Source organism: Schistocerca nitens, chromosome 9 (genome assembly GCF_023898315.1).
Source record: "Schistocerca nitens isolate TAMUIC-IGC-003100 chromosome 9, iqSchNite1.1, whole genome shotgun sequence".
NCBI lineage: Eukaryota > Metazoa > Arthropoda > Insecta > Orthoptera > Acrididae > Schistocerca > Schistocerca nitens.
In genome coordinates this window covers 305983982-305998234 of record NC_064622.1, presented here as the reverse complement: position 1 = coordinate 305998234, position 14253 = coordinate 305983982, and positions in this window count along the sequence as shown.

The window sequence follows — 14253 nt, the reverse complement described above, 5'->3', positions numbered from 1 at the left end:
GATGTCTCGCCGCTCGCCGCTATTGCCGACAGTGATGTGCGCGCCGTACGACATGACCTCCGAGTTTTCATTACGCCTCACTGAAACTCCAGAGACTGGGTTAGCCATGACTATACACGACAATAAATTTATAGTTGCAACTTCCTTCTCTATGTGATGCGGTTTTCGCGATCAAAGCACACCTTTCCAGAAGCAATGCAATATGACCAAACCAGGACTGGTTCCTGTTGAGGATTCAGTCGCCCAACACACGCCAGCTACACAGTATGTCATGAATATCCAAGTATAAGTCCCTGTTTATTCATCTGTGACAGTCACGAGCAGCACGCTAAATCCCCAACCAGCACATTGGCATGGTAGGCTTTATGCTCGCATTTCTCTCGTCTAGGGCACCATTGGAGTCAAACGCTCACAGGATCACCCCGACTTGCAAGACAACGATACTGGCGCAGCTCTGCAAAAAACTATACTGCCCATATTCATCCTCGAAATCACGCAATATACCACAATCTTGCAGTGCACTGACGCGTGCCTGCAAGCATTGGTATGAACGTCTCACGAACTGGTTGTGGCCGCTATGGAGCGTATCACGACTTCTCAGAACGCTTCTAAGAGCACGTTCTTGTATGCGCCCGTTTGTGCAACATCTCGTCACTCATCATTATCCCTCAACATGGACACCAGATAGGAAAGGACAAAAACATTGCTCATGAAAAGGTAGTGTCTCCTACTCCATCGACATTGGAGATCGCGAACATAAACAAAAAGAGGATAGCAGCAGTAAATTCTTATGCAAGACAACGCAGCGTGTTAATACTTTAGCAATCTTAATCTATTAATGTAACGATTATTGTTCCCCGAACAAAGGTTCATATATTTGCCTATTCTACATGTACACTTCTTACACTACTACTATTCTACGAACTCCTTTATGTGAGAGATGTGGTGGAGTCCTATGGACTTCTTTCCTTTCAGAGTCTCCAATTCATAAGCATTGTGGTGAGCTGCTCTCCTTATACGGTACGGGCCGTTGAAGACAGAATAGAATTTTTGGCATTTCATTTTTTGTTTGTTCGAAAGTCGGAAAGACTTAACGAGCACCTTTTGTCCAATTTGGAAGTGTCGTAGACGAGCTCCCCTGTCGGCACGTCTCTTCCTGACCTCTGCTGCAGCCCGTATCCTCTTGAGAGCCAAATCCACTATGGCTTGGTGCTGCGTTCGCGCCCTTGGTGGGAAGTTTACGACCTTGGTTATCAAGTCCTTAGGAATCCGGTTTTTCAGTACTGTAATGGGTGCCAATTTTGTTATCCCATGGGGTGCCTCATTGATCACATCCTGGAAGTCTTTAAGGAACACGTCCCATGTCGTGTGCTGTTTGTTACAGTACAACCGGCACAAGTTTCCGAGTTCTTTAATAACCCGTTCTGCAGCATTCGAGCTCGGATGGTGTGAAGATATAAAAATGGGATCAATTTTACATCGACGCAACGTCTCCTTCCATGTTTTTGACTTAAACTGTGGCCCGTTATCAGAAATGATTCTACTCACATGACCAACCTGTGGTAGGAAATCCCTGATTAGGGCTCGTGATACAGTTCGTCCCGTCGCCCTCTTCAGTGGCGTAAAGGTAACGTATTTGGACGTTAGTTCAACAAACACTAATACGTAAGTATATCCTCTTCTTGTTCTTGGCAAAGGTCCCATCAAATCTGTTGCTGCTAATTGTCTTAATTTGGTCGGTACGATTGGGTATAATGGGGCCTGCATGCTCACAGTGGTGTGCTTAGCCTTTTGGCAGTCTTTACACACCGACAGTACCCTCCGAATTCGACGCTCCATGTTTCGAAAGTAACACATGGTCCTTAGCTTGAGATTGCACTTGCGTGGTCCGAAGTGTCCATAGCTGAGGTGAGTATGCCATATAACCTTGTTTATTAGGTGTTCAGGGATGCATACCCCCCATTCAGTGTCATTGGTATAATTTCGGTGGAAAATTATGCCTTTACGCAAGAGGTAGAACTGCCTGATGGTGGCGTGTCTTCTGTCTATCCATTTCTGTTTCAATAACACTAGGGCAGGGTCCTTGTCTTGCTCCTTCTTGATGTCCTGCATACTACAGGTAATAAAATTCTCAAAGGCTACTTTCTGCATATAGTAAAGGCAGTAGTGATTTTCCTCTAGATCTTCTTCCATGTTGTGCTCAAATCCGATCGGTGACCGTGATAAGGCGTCTGCAATAATGTTCTGACTGCCGGGGATATATTCTATCGAAAAGTTGTACTGCTGTAGATATGATGCCCACCTAATGAGCCGCCTGTGATTAAATTTTGCAGTCATCAAGAACTCGAGTGCCTTGTGGTCTGTGTAGACTTTCGTCTTGCGACCAAACAGAAGGTATCTGAATTTTTCAAACGCCCATACAATAGCCAGCGCCTCTAACTCGGTTACTGAGTAATTCCTCTCACTCTTGGCTAGTACTCTGCTAGCAAACGCAATTGTCTTCCACACCCTGTTTCCTTCATGTACATAGTCTTGGAACACCATGACACCCAGACCGGAGTATGAACTGTCCGTTACTATGCAAAGCTCTTCTGCTAAATTAGGGTGTGATAGGATGGGTGCTTGTAATAATGCGAATTTTAATGTTTTCCATTCGGATTCGGCCGCCTCATCCCATTCCCAAGGAATCTTCTTTCCTGTAAGTTGATGCAACCGAGGACTGCTCTGAGTTTTGACATGTATGAAGCGGCTGTAAAAATTTATGATCCCCAAGAACCCCCTTAACTGCTTCTTTGTCGTAGGAATGGGAAACTTTTCAATCGCTTCGATCTTTTCGGGATTTGGCGCAATGCCCTCACCCGTGATGATATGTCCTAGAAATTTCACAGAGGACGTCCCAAAATTCGATTTTTCGATATTGATAGTCACACCGTATTCCTTGAATGTCGCTAGGAGTTCACCGAGGACCGCATTGTGCTCTCCCCAAGATTTCTCCGCGATCAGCAAATCGTCCACATAGCTGGTGACATGACGTTTCAAATTATCGCTTAGTATGCCGTCCAGCCCCCGAATGAATGCGGCAGATGAAACGTTCAAACCAAATGGTAGACGACGAAACCGGTAACATCTTCCAAATGCTAAAAAGGCTGTGTACTGTCTGCAATTTGGATGGAGCTCGATCTGCCAGAAACTCGATTTTAGATCAACTGATGAGAAGATTGATATTCCATGGAAGTTTTGTAAGAGTTCCTCTAATCGTTCCGGTCTGTCTGTTTCGGGTTCTATTATGGTATTAATTTGTCGCGAGTCCAAGACTAAACGAATACTACCATCTGCCTTCTCGACTACTCTTAACGGGTTATTATAGGCTGAAGCCGTAGGTTCTATTATTCCTTCACTCAGCATTCGCGTAATTTCAGCTGCTACTTTCTGTCGATATGCCAAGGGGATTGGATAGGGTGGCACACGAAACTGGTTGTGCGGACGTACACGAAATTCATATTGGAAGTTCTTTATTGATCCTGTCTTGGGAAGGAAGACCTCCGCATGTTCTACTAGTAATTTATGAAGTTCTTTGCGGTGGTCGCACCTTATATTCTTTATTGCTTCCACTTTTTCTCCTATTTTTTCCTTTATTTCTCCCATTATTCCGACTTCTTTCTCATCCGTGTCCTCTCCCCTACCCGCAACGTCGACCAGTTCTTCCTTTCTGTCTTTCAGACACGCATAGTTTATCCGTACACAGTTAGACGGTAGTTGAGCTGGGATCAGCTGGTCGTCGAAATTAATGTGGACGGGATTCCCTTTCCTCAAAACCACTTCACCTCGTCCTAGATCAACTATCGCTTCATGTTCATTTAGGAAGTCCGTTCCTATTATCATGTCGATCGCCAGATTTGGCACGATCCAGAAGTTAGACTCTATTTTGTGTCCTTGGCAGGAGAATTCCAGTCTTGTTTGTTGGGTGACCTCCGTACATTTACCCGCTAATGCCCCTTTTATTTTGGTTTTCTTAACCGATAGGACAGGCCAGTCCATCTCCTGAGCGCACCTCTTGTATGCTGCCTCGGATATTGCTGTTATGTAGCTTCCACTATCTATTATCGCATTCATACTCTTTTCAGCTATTGCTACTGTGATAAGAGGCTGCCGATCTTGTCGAGGAGTTGCTTTATGTTCCTCGAGCAGGAATTCTGATAAATCTTCGTAATGTATCATCCGTAGTTGGCCAGGTCCGAGATTACATGCGAAATTCCGGCGGCCTGTGTTCGCACTAGTCTGGCGTCAATCCCTTGTTAAGCTCCCCCTCCTCTGACGTGCATTAGGATTTGCGGGTCTAGTTTCAATCTCCTGGTTCCACTGTTGTCCTTGGTTTCCCTCTCTCCAATTACGGTCGCTTTGCCGTTCGTTATTCCTCCTATCCCAGATTCCTTGTCTAGATTGACCCTGCTCCCTGACGTTCTGGTTTCCGTGTCTTTGGTTTCCATAACCTTGAATAGCGTAACCTTGACTTCCGTAACCCTGGTTTCCTAACTGACCAGTGCGGTTATACGATCTGTTGTCGTCTTCTGTTCCTGGCCGGTGGTATTTGTTACTTTGCCCCTTCTTCCTGTCCTTTGCGTCTTGTTTATCAAAGACTACTTCGAGTTCGCGCAATAGACTCTTGAATGCTTCTATGTCAGATCCACACTTGCCGACAAGTGTCTGTTGGTACCTAACTGGCAATTTGGAAAAGCAAAATTTAATGATTTCTCCGTTACTATATGGACTATCTAAAAATTGATTCTTCTTGAGTAAATCATCAAGAAATTTGGTTGCGCTCCTATGCCCGGACACTTCCAGTTCAGGACAAAATATTATTTCCTCTTTAATCCTGTCTTGCGTTTCCTTTGACCAGTAGGTCCGCAGGAATGCACCAACAAATTCCTGATAAGTCCGACACGTCACTGCCACACCCCGCATCTTTTCCGCGGCTTGGCCTTTGATGTGTCCACACATGAATTCTAATTTTGCCTGGGTTGGCCATGATGCCAGTAATGAATTTGTGAACTGCATCACCCAGCTCTTCGGATGCATCGACCCTCCATTTTCTTTGAACTTCTGGAATTTTAGCATCGACAGGAAGTGATTGTGATCAAAATCCGTTCTGATCCTCGCACTGGTGTTGTCACTCGTTTCCGATACTTGCACGTCTGCGGAGTGTCCTGCTCTATCTTGCTGATAACTGTGATGTGCTACCTCTGTATCACAGTGGAAGTGGCACTCAGAATTCACTCTCCTAAGTGGGCTATAATTATTGGAGCTATTACTCGCTGTTTCTGCGTGTGCATTGTTAGTTCCGCACTCGGTCATTGGGCTAGAGCACGGCGGGCTTTTCCTCGGAGACACAATTCTGTGTACTCCATCATGGGTATCCGAACGCGCAGTGCTCGTGTGCCCGTTTTGCTCTAGTTTTGCTATCCGACTCTCTACTTCTTCCATTCGTTTCGTGGAGTTCGCAACCGCGATATTACCTTGAGTTTTTAAGAATGCTAGGGATTTTGAGTGGGATTGTGTTGTACGTCGCAAGCGCCCTGCGAGTTTAGAAGTTGCTTCCGCGACTTTCATTGCCCCTATTGCTGCCGTTTTGGCCAAGCCTGCTACTTTTTGTGCAGCCATTGACATTTGTTTTACTTCTCCACATTCTTTCTTTATTGTTAGTAATTCCCCACGAATTTCCCCCATATGCGAAATTATTGCCTCAGTGTCCTTCTTACGCTGTTCATCAGCTTCTTCCTTCTCCTGCTTACGTTGTTTCTCCTCTTCTTCCTTCTCCCTCTTACGCTGTTCTTCAGCTTCTTCCTTCTCCTTCTTACGTTGTTTCTCCTCTTCTTCCTTCTCCCTCTTACGCTGTTCGTCAGCTTCTTCCTTCTCCTTCTTACGTTGTTTCTCCTCTTCTTCCTTCTCCCTCTTACGCTGTTCGTCAGCTTCTTCCTTCTCCTTCTTACGTTGTTTCTCCTCTTCTTCCTTCTCCCTCTTACGCTGTTCGTCAGCTTCTTCCTTCTCCTTCTTACGTTGTTTCTCCTCTTCTTCCTTCTCCCTCTTACGCTGTTCGTCAGCTTCTTCCTTCTCCTTCTTACGTTGTTTCTCCTCTTTTTCCTTCTCCCTCTTACGCTGTTCGTCAGCTTCTTCCTTCTCCTTCTTACGTTGTTTCGCCTCTTCTTTCTTCTCCCTCTTACGCTGTTCGTCAGCTTCTTCTTTCATTGATCGTAGGAAGCTAAGTATTGGGTTTTCGTCCTCTTTTTGATCCTCTTCAAACATGGGCGATGTAACTCTGGACACTTGGGCGCTAGAGCTCTGACCTGACCGAGCTGGCCTCTGTCTGCACTCGTTCGTTTGACTATAAACTTCTGCTACCGTCTCGACCTGTGTGCCTGTCTCTGTTTCATCCTCTACTTCACTATCATAATCACGGCCGCAACGCTGCTCTGAGATCGCGTCCAAATCACCTTCCTCATCAATGACCCTGGCGTCCTGTCCTGCTAAAAATGTGCCCATCTCATCTCTGAACCTATTCCCGTCAGTAAACTGCCCCTTATCCATTATGCTATCCTCTTTTGTTTTAGCTTCGCTCGATAATAATCGTGCCTTACTTCTCGTTATCATTCATGAAAAACAAATTTATCTAAAATGCACAATAAAATTAACCTACTCCATATACTTTTCGACATAGACACAAAATTTTAACAACGCTGTTGCAACGCTGTAATTACAAGCACAATTTGATGTGGTCCAGAAACCGCACACAAATCCGACAAAGTGCGATGTGGTACGGACACCACATCAACGAAACACAAAAAAACAATGAACAAAAAATATATACACTGAAAACAAAAACTGTAATCATGCGCCGCTACTTAAAACTAAACGCGGAACTACCAGAGCAAAAACTTGGGTATTAATCAATAAAAAAAATTAGAGAAAAAAATTTGAATGTTCGTACTAAGAATACTGTTTGTTAATCAGTGATTCTCAGGAAAGATCCGAGGCTAAGGGTCCCCATATTATGCGAGGTGCCGGGGCTAGCAGTGTATTTATCACTAAATTTTACTAGAATCCACATATGTAAATCATGCTCTAAGCCCCCCCTATTCTAACTCCGACTTTTGCTGTTGCACAAGGATAAAAAAAATACGCGAACTGACTCTAATCAACCCTGCCAGTGGAGTAGAACAGAGTTTGGCACCTGCAATAATTTAATTTGATAAATAAGTTAAATAAACAAAGGTTTCATTAACATAGGGAGGAATGATGGGGTTGCTCTATCGATTAACAGAATGAAAGTTCTGTCCAAAATAACAATATGATTTATTAAGATTAAACACAGAATAGTAAAAGAAATACAGGAAATATTTATAAAACATCAAATTGGCTAAATTGGAGATTCATACAAACACTATAAAGGTGAAGTTGTCCCTAACTTAGATCGTGAGGTTTAAGACGAAGTGGTATGTGGAGCCAATTAAGTGGTATGTGGAGCCAATTCCTTGCCACTCAAATCTCAAGAGAGACACACAGCTAACCCAACAGTAATTGCTGCTACTCAAGACAGAACAGAGTTAGAAAAAGACGAACAGGCGCGCTCTGCTGAGCTCTGATTATCACCTAGGAAAATCCCTATCTGCCGGTGCTGCGGACATACATTACCAAAACTGCCTTATCAACTGCTAGAACACGATCTGGCGTACCGCAGGCGAGGGCTGGTTGCTTCGACGTCCTCGACCGAAAGGCGACTGCCGACTACCCAGAGCACCCGTACAGGTCGAACACACAACATTCCCGCCCCCACGACAGTGGCCGTGGTTACGTTCCAATCAGCAACTCGAAAACCGGCGGAAATTCCACTCCATTGCCGGAGCACTACCATTCCACCAATGGAGATTCTTGGCGCCAATTTCTGTGCTGATTTTGCTACGTCACGGAGCTATGCCCTGAGCAAACCAATCACCGTTACTATTTTGCAGAAAGTGCGGGAATTTTCCCGCCACAACTGCGTGGGTACACAAGTCATTCCCACGCCTCGCTGGTAGCCCGCCAGAAAGTGTTTTCGCAAAGTTTCTCCGAAGTAACGGAACCTCTAGCCCAGCCGCTACTTCACACCCCAGCGGGCGTGTCTCTTGAGAATGTCGGCGTCTGCAAAGCATTCACTCGACTGCCTCACACACGTCGGCTTAACCCTCTCCAGTTCTACAGAGCCCGCCTGTCACCGGACCACCCGGGTGACGAGAGACGCTGCGTGGGAAGTCCGCGTGTGAAGGAATAGCAGCCCTCCACCGCATGCAAATAGAGAGGAGAGTCGTAAGATAGAAATATGAGAGGGGGCTCATGCCACCTCTCAATATTTCCACTAACATTTTTTACCTCTTATACTTTTATTCAAACTACCACACAAGCTCATATCAACTCCCTGAGCGAAGCCGGGTACCTCAGCTAGTATAAAATATATGCCCTCCGTCTTCAGGCCTCAAGTGGTCCATCGGGACCATCCGACCGCCGTATCATCCTCAGTTGAGAATGCGGATAGGGAGGGCGTGTGGTCAGCACACCGCTCTCCCGGTCGTTACGATGGTTTTCTTTTACCAGAGCCGCTACTATTCGGTCGAGTAGCTCCTCAATTGGCATCACGAGGCTGAGTGCACCCCGAAAAATGGGAACGCATGGCGGCTGGATGGTCACCCATCCAAGTGCCGACCACGCCCAACAGCGGTTAACTTCGGTGATCTCACGGGAACCAGTGCATCCAGTGCGGCCAGGCCGTTGCCCTAATATAAAATATAATATAATAAAAAGTCCAATCACATTAATGTTACCACATGCCAGAAGCCAGAGAAATTACCTTTGCATATATGTACACTTGTGTTGATTCATTGTGCTTTCCAAAGTGAAGAGATGATCCAGGGAATGCCACGAAAACTTTCCCCAGACCATATCGCTCCCACCTGCGGCCTCGACCCTTCCGACGGTTGTTGCAGAGTGTTTCCTTTCAGACGTTTCACGCTGTACACGCCAACAGCCACTTCCAATAAAGGATTAAGAGTGATTCATCTGAAAAGGTCACTTCGTGCCACTCAGTGGACGCCCAGTTGCGGTACTGACGTGCAAATTCCATCCTTCTCCGCCGATGAACGTCAGTCAGCGAGGGTGCATTAGGCAGGAGCCTGCAGCGAAGGCTCGCACGCAGCGACGTTCGCGGACTTGTCGTTGAGGAGACACTGTTGGCGACCCATTAGTTCATCTATACGGCCAGTTGCTCGAGAGTTGCACGTGTATTAGTCCGTTCACATCTCCGCAGCCGTTGCTCACCCCTGTCATATTTGGTTCGTGGTTCACCACAGTTGGCTTTGCACCGATTTTGGATAGTGCCCTTTTGCTATACAAGGTATACTTTAACCACGGCGGCACACGGATGGTTTACGAACTTAGCCGTTTCGGAAATGCTTCCACCCTTGGCCTCAAGCCAATGATTATTCCCTTTTGTACATCATATAAATCGCTCCGTTCCTGCGTAACGACAACTGTTATGCGCATCTCCGAGACACGGTTTATACATCCTCGGTTCCTAGCGCTGCCACTTGTCATCTGTGAGTAGCTATTGCGCACTGAAGTCGAACATACGTGTGGTTGCATTAAGGGGACAGAGTACGTGAAATTCGACATTTTCTGTTTCTTACTCGATAATGTACTTTGGACTTTCCTGGACAGTTCGGTATACAATACATTAAAATCAGACAATTGTGGAACCTTCAAATGGCTCTGTGCACTATGCGACTTAACTTCTGAGGTCATCAGTCGCCTAGAACTTAGAACTAATTAAACCTAACTAACCTAAGGACATCACACACATCCATGCCCGAGGCAGGATTCGAACCTGCGACCGTAGCGGTCACGCGGCTCCACACTGTAGCGCCTAGCACCGCACGGCCACTCCGGCCGGCTGGAGGCAATCAAACCTATTTACAGTGATTTCACAAATCCTGAGATACTAAAGAAGTGTTTACATGGGAAGACTCAGAATGTGAATGAGTCCTCCAATAATGTTGTGTGGTGCCATGTGCGTAAAAATGTATTTGTTGTCCTTATGACTCTAAAGTTAGCAGTGTCTGATGCTGTAATAACTTTTGGCCGGCCGCGGTGGCCAAGCGGTTCTAGGCGCTTCAGTCCGGAACCACGCGACTGCTACGGTCGCAGGTGTGAATCCTGCCTCGGGCGTGGATGTGTGTGATGTCCTTAGGTTAGTTAGGTTTAAGTAGTTCTACGTTCTAGGGGACTGATGACCTCAAATGTTAAGTCCCATAGTGATCAGAGCCATTTGAACCATTTTTTGTGATAACTTTTAATGATGGGAACTATGAAAGACTTAAGGTTCTGAAGACGTTAGGGGTAAGATTTGAACAAAACACAGCTAAAGGACTGTGGGAACTGGATGAGTAGCCGGCCGAAGTGGCCTCGCGGTTCTGGCGCTGCAGTCTGGAACCGCGAGACCGCTACGGTCGCAGGTTCGAATCCTGCCTCGGGCATGGATGTGTGTGATGTCCTTAGTTAGGTTTAACTAGTTCTAAGTTCTAGGGGACTAATGACCTCAGCAGTTGAGTCCCATAGTGCTCACAGCCATTTGAACCATTTTTTTGAACTGGATGAGCTTCGTCTACGTGAAGCAGAGTTAGCTGCTTATCAAAAGACAAAAGAAGCAAGAAAGAAAATGAGGAGGCAAGCACTGGGCTTTTGTGACACTGAAGAAGTTACAGACTATGGGCCAGGGCAATTTTAGTGCATAAAAGACGCAGAAATGTATGTCTGTATAAGAATTTGTAATAAAAAATGTTTTGAACCTCAATACCTCTGAACTACACTTTTTGCAATAAATGACCCTTTTTCTAAAAAAGTGCTGATGGTAGAGACATGAAATTTTCACAGCATGCCAAGTGTGAGATTCAACACATATGGAACTAGAATAATTAAAAATCTTCGGTTGTTTTGTTTTTATGTTCATCTACTTACAAAAATCTGTCAGAAAATTGAGTGTTTGAAGAAAAAAAAGATAACATGCCCCACAATACCATTTTAGTAATAATGCTAGTTCATTGTATCTAGTAAGGTGCATTCAATAATTATGGGAAACTATAAGTTGGTGTCTTAAACAGTTTCCAAGATAATGGGTCTCAAAATTCGATAATTTAACATTGGTGGCATAAGACGTTCAATGTCCCCTTAAGGTGACTGGGCCGCGTATTATATGGAAATGATGTCCAATGCTTCTTAACAGAGGGTGGAGGAGCGAATCGGGAGACCCGCTCCGCCGTACTAGGCAGGGTCCTAATGCAGGTGGTTTGACGTTGCCTTCCTCCGATCGTGAGAGGCATGAATGGTGATATAGAAGGCGACACAACAACACTCAATCATCTTGGGGCAGGTGAAAATCCCTGCCCCAGCCGGGAATCGAACCCGGGGACACTAGGCTCGGAAAGCAATAGCGCTACCTCGAGATGACGAACGGCGGACGTAGTATAGTATGAGAAAAATAAATAATACAAAGTAAAATTTTGCGTTATTGACCTAGATAGACCGAATGACCTCGACAGACGATAGTGTCATTCTCTGCCAATGGCACCACCGGATGCGGTATGGAGAACTATGTAGTCAGCGTGCCGCTCTCCCGGTAGTTGTGTTTCTTGACTTTTTAACCTCTACTCATCGGTCGTGTATCTACTCAGTTGGTCTACGCTGGCCACTCGGTTACGGAGACCACCAAAATGTACAATGTTTCAAAACTCGGCGCCAAAACTACAGGAATGGATTCCTCATATAACAAGGAAAAAGGTGTCTAGTAAACATTGGCCTCAAAATATACACCTTAAGAACTACGAGCACCTCATCATCTTCGACACTGTGAAACAAATCTCTTCATAGCTCCTACGGTATATACTTCAGAACCCATGTTTACTGTACATTTTTACCTCTCGTTTTGGTACACCGAGCGAGGTGGCGCAGTGGTATGCGCACTGGACTCGCATTCGGGAGGACGACCGAACTCCCGCGTTCGGCCAACCTGATTTAAGTTTTACGCGATCTCTCTACATCACTCCATGCCAATGCCGGGATGGTTCCCTTGGAAGGGCACTGCCGACGTCCTTCCCCGTCCTTCTCTAATCCGATGACACCGATGACCTTGCAGTTTGGTTCTACCCCCAAACAACCGAACCCAAATGGTTCAAATGGCTCTGAGCACTAGGGGACTCAACTTCTGAGGTCATTAGTCCCCTAGAACTAGTCAAACCTAACTAACCTAAGGATATCACAAACATCCATGCCCGAGGCAGGATTCGAACCTGCGACCGTAGCGGTCTTGCGGTTCCAGACTGCAGCGCCTTTAACCGCACGGCCACTTCGGCCGGCAACCGAACCCAACCCTCTTGTTTTGGTCAATACTATCTCCTCACAAAATATGGAAAGCAATCAACTTGCAGCAAAACAGATTTGTTTCACAGTACCGGAGATGAAGAAGTGCTCATAGCTTTTAAGGTATGTCTTTTATAACCCATGTTTACTACATTTTTTTGCCTCTTCTCGTAATAGGAATTCATTCCCGAAGTTTAGCCGTTGAGTTTTGAAACATGCTTATGATATATTATGCTTTCTTTCCGTTACAGTCTAGAAAGTCACGCCGCTGGCTGATAGTCTTTATGAAAACGGTGGTTGATCCATTCTGTTGTGTCTAGCATTATCCGTGTAATTTTACAGCAACAAAGTGTAAAATTAAACCAATAAAATCATTGTAATGACGGCATGTATCTGTGAAACAGAGTTAATCGTCTTTGCTCATGTCGATGATGGAGGTGGGAGTTGAACGTCAAAATTTCTTGATGGCCACCACGGGAAGGAAACTAAAAGCTGCAAGTACGTCCGCGATCCCTGAAATCGTCCACGAATTTAAATCGCACCCCCTGTGACGTATGGGCTGACGTCCCGTTTCCAGATGAAACGCACAGTCAATAAGCCCCGCCGTCCGGCACCAACAGCAAGTGCCGGATAATCTGAATGAATCACCGTGTGACACCCCGATTTGCGACGGGGCCAAATGAAACGGTTAATTTGGATCGGCGGTTCGCCGTGCGGCGGCGAGCAATAAAACTCGGCCAAGTTGATTGCTTTCGGGGGCGGACGGGCGTAATTAAATTTTGAACAGCGGTAACAACTAAATTAAAGTGGTTGTTACGGCCAGTCGGGCCACCGTGGCCGCCCGCCATCTTTAATTAATTAAACCCGAGAGGATGCGAGCAGCGGTACACAGCGACCGCCACACCGCGGCGCACCGGCGCCCCGAGCTGCAATAATGCAGCCACAGGAACACGGCTGCCTGCTACCGCTCGCTGCGCTGTGGGCTGCCGCCGCTGGGAACTTGGTTCGATGCCCGATGACCTTTCTTGACACCCCATTGCTGCAGAGCTCTAGGAAGAGGTCAGTTTAGCTAACGGCTAGCCGATCGCATCACTACTGTTGAGCCTCCGGCCACTTTTTGTTACCGTTAAGCCGTTAAGTTGAGAGGCACCCACATGCCTTGCTCATACTGTGGCATCAAGCAGTCAGGCCTGCAAAATGAGTGGTCTGCCAAGCGAGTGGATTTATTCTTATTTGTCGAGTAACATCAATGACTGATTATGAGCTAGTATTCACAATTAAGCTACAAATTATTCTCCTGTTTGAATATTATGCAACGGAAACGGATAACGCACATCTGACTATTAGTAATTTACACAACTCTGATTGTTCACTACGCACTGGCAATACCACATTTTCTTTCTTACCCAACGGCTTTGATCAACACGTGGCCATCGCACTGAATATGAATGGCGCAGACATTATAAATTCTGAATATCATGACTACACACTATTCGAAGAACAAGGCCACCAATTTTTTTTCTTTTCACTATCTTTTTTATTCCGATAAATTCTACTATGATTCAAAGATAACCTAAACACACCATTACATTTTATACAACAATTACACATGAGAAACTCTTCCCAGTTGGTATGACATTAAATTGGTGATTCTCTATCAAATGGCTCTGAGCACTATGCGACTTAACTTCTGCGGTCATGAGTCGCCTAGAACTTAGAACTAATTAAACCTAACTAACCTAAGGACATCACACACATCCATGCCCGAGGCAGGATTCGAACCTGCGACCGTAGCGGCCGCGCGGTTCCAGACTGTAG